Here is a 17996-nt window from a genome sequence, read left to right on the forward strand (position 1 = left end):
TTCGGTCAATAACAGCGAATAACAGAAAAAAAAAGAAGGAAACGTATGGAAAGGCGAGCCTTTTCTGTTTTCGTCATTCAAATGAAGCAACATTTAAATATCGAAATTGGAAGAGGATTTATTTTTAAAAAAAATGCGGTCATTACCATTTACTGGTTATAAAGCTGAATTATTGATAACAATCCAAATATGAATGTGTTAAAATGTCCATATTATTCTAAACTAGTATATAGTCCCGCAGTAGTTGAAATTCGACTATAATTAATTGAAATTATAAGTTTGAACATTATTAGGGTTATATTGTCAAAGTCTATATTATACTTCTATAATCACTGATTTCGCCAACAACAACAATATTAACCAATTTTCAATTTGACCACAGACTTTAAGCATTGACTAAAGTTTGACAATAATCAAAGAGTATTTAAACATGTGTGTGTCAAAACATGGCAGTGTGTGTAATGTTTTCTTTATTGATTTAATGTATCTTTTATGCATTATTTTTAAAAATATTGGCATTGTGCACTCCTTCTCTATAGTCTCTATAAGTGTGGGAAATTTCATACTCCTCCGTCCGCGCAATTTTCGTAAAAAGGGGTACAAAGTTTTTGCTTCACGTATTAATATATAGATGTCGGATGATGAATATAATATCGAAGATGACTACAACGCAATAAGAAACAAAGCGTGACATCGATTTGAGAAAAAGAGTGTTGTCAAATGAAGAATTAAGTACAAATGTTTTTATTTATTTATTTATTACATTTCATGTAAAATTTACATTGGCGGACTTAACGCCTAAGGTATTCTCTACCAGTCAAGTATATTTTGTGCTTAAGATTAGAAATTATTAAAAAGATGAAAAAATACTGCTCCATTTTAATTTAGTGTGTCGATCCTACATATAATTATATATTCAAGTCAAATATGATACTCAGAAAATGGTAAAATTTAGGGTGGAAAAGAAAATTCTCAGATACGCCAAAAGCTAATGAGGCCGGCTTATACTATTCCAGACATGCAAAATACAGTTCTCGAAGTCATAAGTATGCATAAAAGGAACACTATAAGTTAAAGCACCGGTATAAAACCACCCTCCAGCGCAAAACCCGGAAAGTACCTACTTGTACAACAGAATAAAGTAGTTTCGTGATTATATTTAATGATCATACAGTACTCGTAGCGCTTTATGTATCAACACTAAACGTACATTCCAGTTTATCTACTCGGTAAATGCAGAAATTAAACCACAGGAACAACCGCACGCAGAGCTCTCCCGTCTAAAATTACCCATAGTGTATCTAGAAGTTTTATTTTATTGTGTTACTCGAACAAGCGCGGAACAAACTTAATTTATTTATTACATACTGTGTACAATGAGTGTTTGCTTTATGAATTAAAGTTAGATCGTACGTTTAAGCTTAGATTTATTTTGGATATGGAAGCAGTCAAAGCTGTTAGTGTAGCGGGAAGGGCAGAGTCTTCGCAACTGCCGCAACTATTATTGGTCTTTAAATCGGATTAAAGGAACGCGTATAGGTTCGATTGGAACTTTCGTCCAGGGGAGCCGAGAATATTTTTACTGCTGTAGTTGGGCAGACGGAGCCATGGGCATTGGGCATTGGGCAAACGAAGTTAATGAATTACCGGAGTACGTAGTTATCAGAAAATAGGTGCAACCATCCACTTTCAAATAATTTTACCCACCAAAGAGTATCAACATTTGGTCGGCCTGTTTCTGCCGCAGAGCAGTCGTGAGTGTTGGTTTGAAAAAGGAAAAATCTCTCTGCTGTGAGTTCCACCAACCACTAGATATCAGATTAGCCATGGTTAGCCATCATCTACCAAAGTAAAGTAGTAAACAATGAAAAACAGTTTTACTTTTTTCTATTTGTTAGCGGAAGCTAGAACTCTTTCGGTGGTGACTCTTTTGCTACAAAAATAGACGAAAGATTTTGCATATCTTACAATTTGTTATGCAACCAATGATAAATTCAGGTTATTCTTTCGGGGGTAAGGGTAAAACTGGTTGGCAGTTCTTCCCTGACATTCCCAGTTCATCCGCCATACGACCCAATCTACTGCCTGTCGCAAAAAACTTTCATTCAATCTCATTTCAAGAAAGACATGTTATGCATAGTCAATCATTGTGGTTACAGGAGGCTATAGCATTTTGTTTCCTAAGCGATATATTATATATATCTAAATTTTGGAATAACCAATAACAGAACTCAATTAAAAGTAAAAACTTTACGCTATTCTTTATTTTTGAGATAAAACACAAGTCAAAAGTTCAAAGGAAATTATAATTATTACGTGAATTTGATATTTGTTGGAAGTATTGCTTTGTTGCTTATTAAAAATTCCAAGAATTGTTTAAATATCTCGATTACATTTGAGTGAACTACTTGTTGAAGCTAAAGCGTGTTGCAAGCCCCTAATGGCATTTACCACACGTTCCAGTCCAAAGCTTAAAGGTTCAAGTTGTCGTGACCTACAGGATAAAATGCCCGATGAACTCGTATCGACCGAAGTGACTTTTTCCTAATGAACAACACCGTAGTGAAGGTAGCTTCTACATACTGTGATAAAAACCATATCTGCAGATATTTGAAGATGCGTAGCTTTGTTCCTAGTGCTAGGGCATCTTGTGAGCTGAAAATGCACATAAGAAATAATAAGTGTTTTATTTTGAAATACACACAATTCGTCTAATTTTCATGCAATAGAGTAATTGAATATTTAATTTAAAAATTGAAATAAATTTCAATCTAGCCTAAAAATGTAGCCACTGTCAAGTCTCGATATGGTTAAGGATTTTAGCGATATCTTATACATCTAAATATGTACAGATGTATAAAAGTTATAGTGGAATAAAAAAAGTCCCATACTAAAATTTGACACTTTCCGGTTTTGGGCAGCCATTTTGATCTGTTGATACCTGAATAGCAAAAATATTCTGGAGTAGAAGTAGTCGTGAATGCGTTTCACAACATTACCATATAGTTTGGAAGATACAACGCTATGTTTATGCAAGTGATATAACTTCTAGCCAAGCAACTCACCGTAGGTATGCATCCACGTGATACGCCCACCCCTGCAGCAATATACACGAAGTGGCTATATAGCGCTGACAGATTAACTAAATAAATAAATATATATCTTTAATAAGTTTTCAGCCTCATTTCAATGTATTCAAATTATATCATAAAAATACTCTTAAATAAATAAAAAACAGTCTACGATAACGCGACAACAGTCGTCGTGTCCAAAGTTAAGCAAATCCGTTTGTGATCGTTTTGGGTTTTTTTTTTCAACTTCCGGTCAATTTTTTCAATTTCGTTGTCCTAACAAACTTTAATCAGACTATTACGGACATTCAAAGTAACACCCAAATCGCTCAAACCGTTCTCAAATAATGCGCCTATCGACGAATAGTATCAAATATTTTAACGAAGTTCCTTATGGGACGATGCGCAGGGGTACCCTAGCCGAGAAAAAACGTCCGTAACGTAAGATCTTTATTAGTAATGCACACAGTGTACGACTTCACCGAACGACGTTACCGAATGACCCTGGGTTGTTGCGAAACCACCAGTTTTCTTTATACCTCAAATAGAACTTAAAATTAATATTTTTATAATAAGGAACTTCGTTTCTATCCGGTGTCCCTCGACACCACACATCTTTTATTTGTAAAGTAGTGGGGTCTGTAAATAAATACAAGGGATTTCCTTAAATTTCACTTCAGGCTCGCGTGGTCGAGTCACCAAGTATGACGTTGCATTATGCATTTCACTAACGAACGCATGCACGAGAGAGGCGTGCCCGAAATCTGAATAGAAAAATTTAAATGCAGCAATTTTTCTGCTGTTGCTTAGAATGTATGTATTGAATAAATAGACAAAGACGAAACAGCTAAATACTATGTCTGCCACTATTTGTATACAGATTATGTTTGTGTATTTTGGTTAGTATCGATCGATTGATTGAAAAAATTGGGACAAGGAAAAATAGTCGATTGATTAAAAAAACATTTAATAAAGACAAAAGTAAATACATACTATTAAGTACCATTCTCTTCATTGTTTGCCAATTTTTTTTTTCATCATGTAATATACTAATAACAGAACAGAATAGAGAAAATGAATTACATAAATTGCAACGAATATTGAGTTGTCAATATCTTTTTATCGAATGTCGATATTTGGACGACATTGTTCTACCTACAAGACCATAAAAAATTTGCCAAACACTTTGAATTCTTCCGCAACATCTGTCCGCAATATGCATTATTTTTCTACCTAACATATTACGCTCTTTGCCCCATATCCTAACATGAGGACTGGTGGCGATAGCTGTGAGTTCGCATTGATCGTTACGGTATTAGTATCATCGAAGTCATCGCGATATAAAGGGCAGAATAGCTATTCCTCAAGTTCCTGCGGCGTCAGGATGTCAGTCGATAATCCCATTCTCGCGGATCGTTTCGAACCTCTGGGTCTGCGGAGAGACTTCGGTTCCCTATTTATTTTGTACCGTTTGTTCCATGGGTAGTGCTCTGAGGAACTGTTTGAGATGATACCATAATCTCGTTTTTACCATCGCACCGCCCACCACCGGAGTAGATTTCATCCATACTACCTGGAGCCACTGCATTCATCCACAGCGTATTTTCAGAGATCTTTTTTGCCACGTACCATCCGGCTTTGGAATGAGCTCCCCTCCACGGTGTTTCCCGAGCGCCTCATCCTTCTTCAAACGAGGCGTGTGGAGAGTACTTAACGGTAGACAGCGGTTTGGCTCTGACCCTGGCATTGCTGAAGTCCATGGGCGACGGTAACCACTCATCATCAGGTGGGCCATATGCTCGTCTGCCTACAAGGGCAATAAAAAAAAGCTTCAGGATTCACTTATATCAGGGGGCATCATCTTGCCCGCCCATCTACATATATGAATCTTGGAGAGAGTTAGTCGTCTACATTTATGAGACCACTAGACCAAAAGCAATTGTTATTTTGAGTAATAATTCTGCTATTCCAAAAACATAAAGAACTCTTTGAAATTCTCCTGCTCAAGCAAAAATCGCCAATAAATTCCTGGCGAACAACCAGAACTTCTATTTACTTTTAATCGTAAAGAGTATCCACAGGAGAATAATAACGTCCGCTACACATCCATAAACATTCGAAAAATTCATAGATCATAAAAGATAGCTTCTACGTCAAATGTGATTTTCCCGTAGCTGTCGTTGGGTATTCTAAGGTCACAGATAAACGAGACGCAAGTACTTACCGACGAAATTGGGTTCCCCTTTTGAAATGAACATCTGAAGATAAAGTAATATCGGTTTCGGCATCACTGACGCCTGTGACTATCGGTACCGGGTTATTATCAAGAGCGCCTTGGCTCTTAGTTAAATAAAAGGTATAGCAGTATACGCCTGCGCCATCGACTTCTAAATGAAGGCTTCGAAAGATGTTCGGACTGTTTAATGAAACATTGTTTCTTTGACTAATAAACGTCACACTACCAAGATGAAACCCGTTACCCTCTTCGAGATTTCATATTGCGCAAAGGCACTTTAGTAGTGTGTGTTTCAATAATTCCAGCGATAAACAAAACATGTAACATAATCTAAACAAATTAATTAAGCACGCAGTAGGCATTTGCGGATTGTATAATCCTTCCCCGCATAAATTGGATTCTACTTCGCATCGCTTTGTTTAATCAATTCGGCGGCGTACAAACGAACATTACACATAGATGTTGTTTCAACCCCTTCGGCCGGAAAACAAAACTGTCGCGATCCGCGGCCGGAGCTCCCTAAAATTATTTACCTTTCATTCCGTTCACTAAATGAGTAGGTTTATTGGATTAAGTCCAGAAAGCTTTGCCCTTAATTGGGGCTTTCCGACAAATAACTTTTCTGTTTTCTCAAACTCGGACAGCTCTTAAATAATGATCTTAATTAAATTTGTACAACAAAATAAATATTTCGATAATTTTTCACTAGTAGTCACGCCTAAGTCTACTCTAATGAGAATGAATTTCATAATTAACGAAAATCAAGCTGAAGATTTAATATGGTCCCCTTTTATCGTTTCTAACGAAATCTGTTTAGTTTTAATATTAGAATGTAGCTTTTAAATATATAAGGAATAGTCTAAAAACTATGATATTCCTACTGAAGTAAACATCTTACATAGCTTGCTATGCGTTCCGGATCGAAAGCCATCATAAAATTCAATTGTGACCACGTCCACGTCCAAAGATGTTTTTAGGGCCCTACCTACCAAACGACAGCCCTTGCCTCTGTCAATCCACGTTCAATCTCCCAGGGTCAGAACCCGGACAAAGTAGAGGCTTTCCTTGAGTCAACACTATAACCAAACTCGCGGCGTCATCCCGAGGCCGCCTGAGCGACGGGCTGTGGATGGGATTGTCGACGACCAACAACACCGGTTTCCACGGTACAACAGCCCGTCAGGCCGCCCGGGTGTAACCGCTGATGTTGCCGGAGAACCAGCCTGCTGGGTCGAAACGCGATACAACGTGGACCGGGTTGCGCCGGACCGGGCCCACAGTACGTCTGGTAATTACGGCGACGACGACAACGCAGACCGCACCACGGACCGCAGCCGCGGCCACATTTTCCAATCCTCCTGGTAACTTCGAACACCAGCCTCAACTGCTCCGGCATTCCCTTATGATGCCCCTACGTATGTGCGGCTTCGATAACCACTTCCCAATGGTGAGCAATGACCCACCCATCTAAACAGTATTCCATTAGAGCCTTCTGTTTTAATTAACACTATTAAGTTGAAAAGGCAATCTTGTGCGTTCATGTAAATAATTCTAGGTACTAAAATTCTTATAAAACTAGTTTCTAAGCAATTCAAAAGACTGACTCGGAAACTAATATTAAATTATTGTCACACAAATTGGAACTGGAAACGCTTAGAATAATTCCATTGTCTTCGGAATTGTCAACATCCTTTAACTAATAAAGACTGGCATGTGTCATTTGAAATGAGATAGAATATAACAGCAAAGTATTAACATTACATAACTTTGCAATTTAAATCTCATGTGATAGGTCATTTCATTAGATTAGTGAGATACATCGAACGTAAATAAATTAATAAATAATAATAATAATAAATTGGGAACGGTCATTCGACCCAAAATTAGAATTTCCTGTGCTATGAGTACAAGAGACTGACATACATACTTACATAATTTTAAATATATACATATTATAATATTAAACAACCAGAAAAAGAGCAAACCAAACTGTCAATCACATTAATGTTTGCCGGATGAGGGCATCGGTCTTTTATCGCTTTGGTAAACTTTGGCGTTATCTATATAGATTTTTTACATTCTTCATTCAAGACGTATGTTCATATATATTATTCAAGGTAAGAAACCATTAAGTATAGTATAGTTCTTAAGAAACCATTTTAAGTCAAAAAAACGAGGAAAAAATAAATAATTAAAAGCTATATTTTGAACGAATTATTCAAGAACACGGCGATATTTTCACACGGAAAAACATTTACCTGTTTAAAGAAATGAGTGCCTTAATAATTTTGTTTAAAAATGGTGCCACACGTATTTAATGAGCAGATGATATTTTTTTTAGAAGAGAGGGATTACCGTTCAGTCGGCGAATTATCTAATTTTACTAAGTAAGCATAATCAAACCAACTATACCAACAATGAACTGGATATCGCCTTCATGCAATATATATTTAAAAAAAACACTGATTACGGTGTACATTACTTTATTTCATTTACCTAATGATTTTAAAGGCTCAAATGTTCATTATAACATATTTTATATATATAGACTTACATATATGTGTGTAAAATTTAAAGTTGCTAAACAAATAGATAAAATTTAAATCATGTAATTATCATTTATCATTTTAATTAAATTAAATTAAAATCATATAAATCATATATTTCAATCTGTGCACACTTATTGATTTATTATAAATTATATTATCTTGAGTCGAGCAGAGCTTTGAACTTAATAATAGGTAATTCGTATTTGCACACCAGTCACGGCAGTACTGAACTAGTTTCATAACCAATAACCGTATTATGAACAAATAAAGTATGGTGAGGAAACTCATTTTCAAAATATATAATCTTTAATATTGGCGCGACGTGAATTATGCTCTTTCCTTGCTTAGAATATCAATGCGGACTTCAAAGAAAGAACGTTCTCTTAAAAACCTCAAACAATTCTCTTAGATTCTCACAAGTCGCACATGAGATTAAAAACTTTTTAGAGTTTAAATTATTGTAATGTGTGAATATCGTGTTGTAAAAATATATTTAGTAAAAACTAGCTGACCCGGCAGACTTTGTAGTGCCTCAATCGATAAACAAAAGATCTAAGCTTTTGTATAAAATAAATTTAAAACAAACAAAAGGAATCCGTCCGACGGGGGACACATCAAAGGAAAAATAAAATTGTTATTTTTATTTAATTCCGAGCATTTCCATATTTATCTACCTTTTAAACCTCTGGACTTCCACAAATAATTTAAGACCAAAGTTAGCCAAATCGGTCCAACCGTTCCCGAGTTTTAGCAAGACTAACGAACAGCAACTCATTTATATATATATATAGATAGATGACTTCAGGCTGCCTTCAGGCCATTCGGTTGATGCCGCCAATGCTCCGAGATACCCACTGGGTCAGAACCAGGGCTTGCTGTTTGAGCCAGCCCAGAAATTATCGTGAGATATGATTATCAAAACTCTACACTAGGTAATACTGGAGCTTTGGAGCTTGCAGACCACTAACCAGAAGTGAAGTATCGCTTCGCTCCATCAAGGACTCCAAACATAATTATGTAGGGCAGTTTATGACGATAATTTCATTTTGTCACAATCAAGCCGCAACGGAGGCGTTGTGGTCAAACGAATAATCGGAGTACTCTGATCAGTGCTGGTGTTAAAATTCCTGATTCAGGTGTAGATGGACGGATTCTGGATGGTTTTTTCTGTAAAAACAATTGTACTTACAAAAACAATTTTCACGATGAAGGAAGATTATGAGGTAATAAAAAACAAAATCCGCAATAAAAATTTATATTTAATTTTGTTATTTTTTTCTTTTTGTTTAAATATTTACTAATAATCACGCCACGTTAACTAGTCCCGTGCTAAGTTCGTAAAGAACTTGTGTTACGGGTGCCAGATAACGGAAATAAATGTAAGATTTTTATTATACACATACATACATTTAATAGACATCCATAACCCTGGAAAATACATTTTTATATTTATCATACAAATATCTTCCCTCGGCGGGATTCGAACCCGCGACCCCTTTGTGTAACCATGTCACTCAGCACTACACCAGACGGCCGTCAAATTGTTATTGATGTGAGAGATTAGACGAGCTGTAGCCCGTCCAGGTATATTCACCATCCTGCCTATTTCTATCGTGAAGCAGTTATACGATTGTCATACAATTCAATTAACCACTTAAGTTCAGGTCAGGGCCGTGAGGATGACCTCAGTTTTTAACTACAAAAAAATGTCCATCCTTATTAAACGTTAGTCTTCTGTTATGACGAAAAGTATGGACAAAAACTATAATTTTATTAATTGAGTAAAAAACCCATTTAATTAAGGAATACACATATTTTCAATAAAATGAATCAATAGGGATTTCGGAGCATTTATTAAATTTGTTCAATTGGGTTGGTTCATATTTATTGTCAATTAATATTGAGCGATAATATTTATAATTCCGCTCAGATTCAAGTCTGGTGTTGATAAAGGACGCACATAATTGTGATCGACATTAAATACGTAAGAGGTGCGCGAATGATATCGAGATGCTTATACGTACACATATATTAATTACATTAATTATTAATTTGTACATCATTAATTTCAGTTTTTTTTTCCTACTTAAGCTGATAGCCTTGAGAGGCTATATCAGCGGAACCTTAACTAGTAGGTGAGCTCACGGGGCTCAAACCTGACGACGTTGCTAAAACGAACCCTAGCAAGAGCCGTGCCTCGCAGAATCTACCACTGGATCGGAAACGCGACCCACTGAGAAGATCCGGCGAAAAACTCAGTGGGCTGTGTCTGAGGGTTATAATTTCAGCTGCTCACCGTCCAACATTAAAATTCACATTTGTTCAAGAACTGAATGTATAGTGAATGCGTATGATATTGTGGCGGGTGGCCATCATACAACGCAAGATAGTTGACAGATGCCTGAATCTCGCTTACGACATTTTCAAGATAAAGCGCATATATACAAGTTCCGAACAACAACATTCGGACCGTCGGTCTACCCAGCAATGTCACCGCTCGGTGGAAGATCTTCCCTTTGTCGTATATATCTCCCCAAACTGGTGACCTGCGACGAGATATGAACACGCAACCTTCTGATTCATCATCAGCGCATCAAGAACTTCGGCTACCACAATCCCCGCATTCTCGCAGATAAAAACACGTCATTGACAGTCGTCCCACAGCAAGCCAGCATCGCAGCCTCAACAGGACCATCGCAGCCGACTCACCGCGCTTCCTGGTCCTACGGCACGCAACTTCACTGCCTCATCACGCCGCTACAGTTCATCGCAGCCCACGACCGGATCATCAACGCTTGGGGTCACACATCTCCGGCGTGGCAGCTCTGCATCACATGGACTACGCACGACACGCACGCAACATTCAAGCTCAGTCTCGACTCACCGCAGACTTCGAGCAGCACTGGCGACAATCACGCAGCATTCAGCTCAGTTTCGACTCACTGCAAACTTCGAGCAGCACTGGCGACACGCACGCAGCATTCAAGCTCAGCCTCGACTCACCGCAGGCTTCGAGCAGCACTGGCCCTTGCAAGCTAATCTCAGCACGGACAACGTTAACTAAAAATGACACGACCTCCAGTCTCGGAGGGGAGTGATGTGGCGGGTGGCCATCATACAACGCAAGATAGTTGACAGATGCCTGAATCTCGCTTACGACATTTTCAAGATAAAGCGCATATATACAAGTTCCGAACAACAGCGTTCGGACCGTCGGTCTACCGAGCAAGGTCACCGCTCGGTGGAAGATCTTCCCTTTGTCGTATATATCTTCCTACAATATAATAATTATCAATTATCTATCAGTTCCTAACATCGATTAATACATAATAAAGAGGCAATTACAATAAGTAACACAATTACATTTCAATTACTGAAAGGTCCAGTTCTAAGCATACGAGAGTGAAACACGAAAAGCTTTTAGTGCGTACAAAACTACTTACCCACCTCCCACTTCGTTCACGAAATGAATTTTATTAAGTTATCCCCTAAAAGCTCTAGGAGCAATTTAATCATTTGTACCAAACCTCGGTATTTGCAGTCGGTTCGGTAGTAAATACAATAAACGCTCTTAATGTGTGCTCAATGTAAATATCAATTTTAAATAAGGGCTTAATTTGTAGAGTGACATGATTTGTGAAATTAAACATCACTTAAGTCTTGTTCGGACTAGGCGAGTATTTTAGTCGAATACCGAGTAATTTAGTGGCTAAACTACTCGCTACTCGCCCGAAAAAATGGAACGAAATGGATTGACTTGACTAAATTATTTACTAACCTACTCGACTAAATTTTTGGTGTTCAGACACATTTAGCTACTAAATTACTCGGTACTCGACTAAAATACTCGCCTAGTTCGAACAAGACTTTAGAGCTGTTTAAAGTTTATTAACGTAAAATATCGGATGTCCCGCAGTGTCCCGGATAAATTGACAATTTGCATTGAGAGAAAATTGTTTATTTAAAAAAAAAAACATTTTATATTCAACAAGTAATTATTTTTGGCGCATTTAATTAGAACAATATATGGCCCGTCTATTGTTAAGAGCCTACCACCTACGCATCGTAATACATAAACAGAACGTTGGTGCGGACACGTGTGAGGCTATTCAATTACAAATGTACATACTATTATTTTTATTAATATTAAACATTATATAATTTACATATAGCTAATTGCTAAAAATCTCGAACGGGAAAACACGTAGTTATATAATCACGTCTTTGTCGGTGTTACGGCGTCTTGTAAGTATGTTGGCTTCGATGACACTTAACATCAGGTGAGCCGTGAGCTCGTCGACCCATCTTAACAATAAAAAATAGAAGTCATTCATAGTTATCAATAATGAAAATAATGTCCTAACGTCGAAGCAACGAAAAAGGAAATTAATTATGTCCATCATGCTGTTCGAAGTATTTGCCTACCTAGTTACATATGTATCTATATAGGAGAAAATATATCTAGAAACGTACTATATTATGTACTTAGTACATAAGTAATTTCAGGAATAACTTATCTATTCCTCTCCGTTATAGAAAATATATTTTCCGTTAGGCACATTCTTCATTGATTGTTCCAAAGACTTAGATCAACTTCAACAACAAATTTTATCAAACATTGAGCATTGTTAGTAGCGGTTTTAATGCCTTTAAAGCCTTCAAAATTTCATATATAGTTCCTCAGTAAGCCATTCTGTTAATACAGTAAATTTAAACGTACAAACAGTGCTTACAAAAAAAACAAAAGCAATACTGTTCCACGAACGAGATTACCGAGACCATTCGGCCTCTATTTACAGAGCAGTGGGTGCTTACACAAGTTTCCATACAGTTAGCGTACGGAATATATACATTGATAGTAGTTAGCGCGACAGTAGAAGCGTGCCGTGCCAATCGAGACTGATAAAAACTTCTAGCTGGCTACACGAACATCCGGGCTTGGCGCACTCAATTACTGGAGTTTGTTGCACGAAGAACTTCCCACATTTATGTTTTTTTTTTTCTTTCATTTTTTCCATTTCATTTCCTTCTGTATCAGCTTTTTAACTTCGTTTTTAGATTGACTGTGTAATATTTGCACAAAGTAATCGACATCAAACGTTTTGTTGTGAATTTCGTAATTATCAAAGGGGAAATGAGAGCTTGATAAATTTCATTGAAGTATGAAATAGAAATGGTTTTCGATTTACGAATCGAAGGTCAGATGGGAGGGAGAGTTTTGTATTGGAAACATTTAAGTATTGATTTCCTCTTTTGTTTTCGTAAACAGAGTAGCAATTTTATTTTCAAGCTTTAATTGACTTACAATTATTAAAAAGCTGTTTACCTCTATGAATATATCTTTTTTGGTTCTAAATATTTGAAAAAAAAAAAACTTAGAACAATAGACGCATTTTATTACTAATATCATTGAAATACTCAAACATTGAATAAAATCGTTAGCGCAATTCAGATTTTTGCGTGATTTCTTTTATTCGACAAATAAATAAATACCGCTACATGAATTGATGAAAAAGTTTCTCCAGATCCGAACCTATCTCTGACAAAATCTATGTATAAATACGATAAGACAATTAAGTAAAATTTTCTCCTCCGTTTCTCAATCGATACTCTTGTTTTGTTTAATAGCTTTTAGACAAAACAATTAGGTACAATTTTCTCCTCTATTTCTCAACCGATAATTTTGATAATCTTATTTTGTGTAGCAATAAATAAGTTGGAGACGGTTAGTTTTTTTTCATATATTAATCACAAAATACAAATGATAATGTTTTAAATGAAATGTTATGTAACACACAAAATATATCTAAGTCTTAAAGTGACAGTGGTTATGGTCGAATTTTGATTATTGGGTGAACAATAGTCAATATATTTGTCTACAGGTAAACTTTCTGTAACACGATATTTTACAACACGGTTCCACTTGAACACGAAAAGAAAAATTCCCTTATAACACGGTACTTTTATAACACGATAAGGAGATTTTTGTTTAGAATTATTTAGTTAAGTACATTCTGCACTATGAACACACAATATATGGGATGAATCGAAATTTTATTGCTTATTTTGTTATGTATAATGGTTATAAAATTACATACAGGTTGAGATTTTTCATTCAGAACAATTACTCTCCTTTCAGTACTGACTTCTACTTTCATATAACATAATTTCGCACAACATAGGACTTTGTAGGAACATATCTACCATCTTGTAGGAGAGTTACCTGTATTATGTTTACTTATGCAATGGACAGATTAAGTTAAAATGGTAATGAATAGCCTGTTTCACAGTAATGAAACCAATAAATCCCTAGGGAGATAAGCGGATAGATAGATTTACGAAAAACATTATTTGAGACCTACCACAATCATTCCGTCAAGAACGTAACGTCAAAAAAGGAAAAAAAAATACATTTTATTTATCTGTATTAAAATATGGAGATTTTGGTTGGATAACCCAAATACTGCTCGAGTACCTCTATTTCGTAACAATGTCAACACGACAGGAAGGACCTGTAATAAAATTGGGTTGCGTGGGCGTCGCACGCCGTCCGATAGTAAAAACTAATTTCCATTTACCGCAAATAAATAAAGATGTCGAAATTAAATCTTCATAAAAATGCTCATGAATAATACAACTCGAAGACATATTTTGTTGGATATCTCAAGCGTATTTCCTGCTTTTCCTTATTTCCCCGGGGATAAGTCAACTTATAGAGAACATAAGTTGCACCGATATCGGCCGAGGTAGACACACAACTGTGAAACTTTATTTATTCAAATTGTATGATAAATTCTGCGGTTATTTCCAAACTTACAACACTTCACTACATCTCCTTCGTTTATATAGTTACGTTTAGCGTTTACGTTCTTAACTGTTCCAATTTTCACTGTAAAAATACTTTTATTTTTCTAAAAAGGCAGATGACCTCATGCCGCACCTGGTATTACGTAATTCCGGGATCTCTTAGACCTCACGGCCTGAAAACTGGCATAAACCTTGAGACATGAAGTCAAAATCTATTGTGTTTTCTCCCTGCCACTACTTACTGTTACCATAATGTTTCAAAGGCTGTCTCACTCTTGAAACTAGAATAACTGTGTCATGTCAAAAATAGGAGAAGCATTAGTATATGGATGTTTCAAGATCTTAAGTACGCTAACCTTATTATAGGCATATAATATCTCTTAGAGGTGCGGATAGTGATTCAAGCAGTTGACTATAAATCTAGATTTAAATTGTAATCTCCATAATTATAATAAAATAGTATAATTATCTAACACCTACACATCTAGCAAAGAATCAAATTTTAAGCACTCTTACACACGAAAACACTGCACTCCATTAAATCAAATACAATCAAATTTACAAAGGAGTTTAGCAAATAGAAAACTATTTTCTTTTCTAATAATTAAAAGAGTTTACACGACAAAAGGTTATTGAAATACCAGTTTCAGAATGAAATAAAAAAACAACATTTTGATTCATTGTATGAAATTATCAAACTTTAATCTTCCACGCTCGAAAATCTTGTTCCATTTGGCTGGCAAATGTACAATTTTAATTACCCACGTTTTCCACCTGTGACTGCTTCGTTTGCATGAAATTAATAATTAATGTCAATTTTACTCACGCCCAAAAAGGAATAATGTATTTTCTCGTTTTAAACAAAAACATTGAACAGTAAAAGAACTACAATATTTCTACAAATTAAACTTCGCCTTTGTTTACTTGGCTTTCGAATGATGGAAAGAATGTAAATTAGATTGAATTTTTTGCTTGAGCTTTTTTTTCTATATTGTTTCGTTATTTTAAATCAAAAGTACAGAATGAGTCCGACCGTACTTGTCTGGTAGAAAAGTTCACGCCCTCTAGAAAATATGGCTAATGATCTGTCGATTTTCTTGCAGTCTGTTGAAAATGGTATATATATATATTAGATAGAGGGCGTTAAATTTTCTAAAACTTTTCAAAACTATATATATATATATATATATATATATATATAGTTAAATATACAAAATAGATAGCGCCTTCTTCCCGACCTGAAAAAAGGGATCTAGTTTGTGGGTATACGACGAAGAGAAGATCTTCCACCGTGCGAGTGATATTGCTCGGTAGACCGGCGATCCGATTGTTGTTGTTCGGAACTTGTATATACGCAAGTTTATCTTGAAAATGTCGTAAGCGAGATTCAGGCATCAAATGTCTTGCGTTGTATGATGGCTACCGCAACAAGGTCAAAGGCTCCAAGGCATTTGGAAAACTAGTAACCACCGACCAATACGTTAACAATGATCAAATCAGCCCGTCAAAATCAATATTAATGTAAAGTATTAAAAAGAGTTTTCATGTAGTCGTGTCGCGCTAATTAAGCAAATAGGTTAGAAATTTTATTTGCAATTAATGACTTGCGAGCAGACAATAATGAAAAAAGAAGATGTGCGGTGTCGCGGGACACCGGATAGGAACGAAGTTCCTTATTATAAAAATATTAATTTTAAGTTCTGTTCGAGCTATAAAGAAAATAAAACTGGAGGCTTCGCAACAACCCACGGTCATTCGGATGACTCCGCATCGACCCATAAGGAACTTCGTTCCAAAAAAACATTTTTTTTCTTTGACAACGGTATTCCCTATTGACACTGACTGACTCACCTGTTGGAACGTTGGCCATAAAAAAACTATATGAAATAGCGCAAATGAATAAACAAAAAGAAAGTTTTTGTTTGCAGGCGCAACTGCTTTGCCTTTGTTGAGTGTAGAGCAAATAGACGTCATGCATCATGAAAATAGAATACTACAAGCGCACTGAGTGCAACTTCATAAGGGATACCATACGTTCATGCATAATTAAAAAATGACGTAATACCTCTGACGTAATTCTTCGAGAAAACGTGTCAAGAATGCACTATGAAGCAATACAAATTGTTATTGTTTGTTTTGCTCATCAAGCATATCTCTAAGGAAATCTTCGTACACTGTATTGCTAAAGCAAAACAAACAAAGACATGATCTGGCAAATGTTTATTTAGTATTTTACTTATGAACCGTTTTTCTCGCTTTTAATTAACGTTATGAAAATATAACAACATTAGAATCCCTTTGGGACACATAACGCCATCGCTTTTTGTCAGTATGCTAATTATGTTATTTTACGTGTCCGTCCTAATTTGAATTCGGAAAAATAGGGTCCTGAAATTTAAGAAAAAAAATACGTGTTTTCAATTTTATTCCTTAAAGTTAGTTTTTAAATTAGTTGGTTTTACTGTTTGGCCAGGTGAAAGAGCTCACGGCCTGTCTGGTGTTAAGTGGTTACCAGCGGTAGACAACACGACAGGAATGCTGCAAACCATCTTGAGATATAAGGTATGTATCAATTGTGTAAAATAATGAATGTCTCATCCTTCAAACTGAAGCGTAATATTGTGTCCGGGCAGAAATAAGCAGGGTGGCGTCTATCTATATCGACTGACAAAACGCTATACCATCAATAATAATTACGTAAAAGGTAAAATTTACGGATTTGATTTTTAATCAAATGCATCGTAATTCCGCATTCCTTAATCGTGGAAGTCATTCGTGGAATATGTGTTAAGTGATAACATATTTAAAGACACAAAAATCGGTACCCGACTGCGGGATTTGGCCACCGGCACAGTCGCGACGCACGATGAGTATGCACAGGAAATTTTATATATCAGGGCATTCTTAAGCTTTAATATGTACCAGCACATGGTTATCTGTCTATAATCTATTCAGCGCGAATAAAATCACGGAGCTGACTGAATCAAGTTCCACTGTGTACATATATTAGACTTTAATAGAACAAATCACCTGTTAAGCCGTTAGAGTCGATTAATGGCCTCGAGCATCCACGGCCCAGTAATACGCCATTGAAACGTTGCCGGCAAAAGGTCATAAGATATTTCAACTTCACGCCCGCAAACGGCTCTCGATACAGCAGCGGTTCCTCGGCTGACGTAATAAAAACAAACGTAAAACTTTCAAAGGACCAACCACTAATCTCCTTGTACATTACTATGCTTAGTTGCGTGAACGTAGAACGCATTAGCGGCTGACTTCAAACTAATCAAGAACATGGTCCCGTTCGCCTTACGCGTGTACCTTGTTCGTAAT

General features: G+C 36.2%; 1 long non-coding RNA gene across 1 annotated transcript; it reads right to left on the reverse strand.

Moving 5' to 3' along the window:
* Positions 1 to 14723: 14723 nt before the first annotated feature.
* LOC149502313 (uncharacterized) lies at positions 14724 to 17957 on the reverse strand. Its single transcript, XR_016323543.1, has 3 exons — positions 17694 to 17957; positions 16729 to 17051; positions 14724 to 14843 (listed from the first exon to the last, which is right to left on the reverse strand). It is a non-coding gene; the product is annotated as an uncharacterized LOC149502313 (long non-coding RNA).
* Between the last annotated feature and the right edge of the window lie 39 nt (positions 17958 to 17996).

Source organism: Bombyx mandarina, chromosome 09 (genome assembly GCF_030267445.1).
Source record: "Bombyx mandarina strain Sakado chromosome 09, ASM3026744v2".
NCBI lineage: Eukaryota > Metazoa > Arthropoda > Insecta > Lepidoptera > Bombycidae > Bombyx > Bombyx mandarina.